Here is an 884-nt window from a genome sequence, read left to right as displayed (position 1 = left end):
GTTGTAAAAAATGTCAATTTATAGACCAAGAAACTCAACAAACCCCACATTGGATAAACACAAATATATAGGAACCTAGATATATCTAAGTCAAAATGCTGAAAGACAAAGTCAAAGAAAATCCCCAAAACAGTGAGAGAAAAACAACATGTGCAGAGAAATAACAATACAATTAGCAAATGATTTTGCATTAGACACAATGAAGAGCAGAAAGCAGTGGGATTCACATGTTTCCTGGAGTATATTTAATAGATGCCAGGGCTAGAAATTTCATTGTTTCCACAAGTTTATTACACCTATGGATGTTTTCACTTATTTGTTTATGATATTTATCTATTTATGTCTATCTATTGAACAAATATTGTATTCATCATGCTGATTACTGATTTTTTTTTTTTTTTTTTTTTAGGCGAGGCAACCCTTGGTTCACTTCACAGATTGCAAGGACCATGTCAACTTACAATCTCTTATTTTTTATTTTTTTATGCCTACAGCATCTGGTCTCCCTAGGTGGTCTCCCATCCAAGTACTAACTAGGCCTGACTCTGCTTAGTTTCCGATATCAGATGGGATCCAGCTTGTTCAGGGTGGTATGGCCGTAGAAGATGTTTTTATCCTTATGTGTTTAGAGTTTCAATAATTTTCATTCACCTCTCTTTAAAAAGTCAATGAATTTTAGATATCCTTCAATGTTAGAGGAAAACAAAATAGTTAAATATTTCCTAGACTCTTTTTTAGCACAAATAATAATTGCATTATGTGCTAATCTCTTCAAAGGGAAAGTAAATTTTTAGAACATTGGTTCTAAAGCATAACACATATTTAAGTAAATTTTGAATGACCAATATTTCTACAGTTTTATGAGTTTTATTGAGACTATCTTG

The 884-nt window shown here is 31.9% G+C and overlaps 1 pseudogene; it reads right to left on the bottom strand.

Annotated features, from left to right (window-relative positions):
• Nucleotides 1-485: 485 nt before the first annotated feature.
• LOC118609282 lies at nt 486-604 on the bottom strand (annotated as a pseudogene).
• Nucleotides 605-884: the final 280 nt, after the last annotated feature.

This window comes from Rousettus aegyptiacus, unplaced genomic scaffold (genome assembly GCF_014176215.1).
Source record: "Rousettus aegyptiacus isolate mRouAeg1 unplaced genomic scaffold, mRouAeg1.p scaffold_m13_p_10, whole genome shotgun sequence".
NCBI lineage: Eukaryota > Metazoa > Chordata > Mammalia > Chiroptera > Pteropodidae > Rousettus > Rousettus aegyptiacus.
The sequence above is the reverse complement of the archived record's forward strand: the minus strand, read 5'-3'. Positions and strand labels throughout refer to the sequence as shown.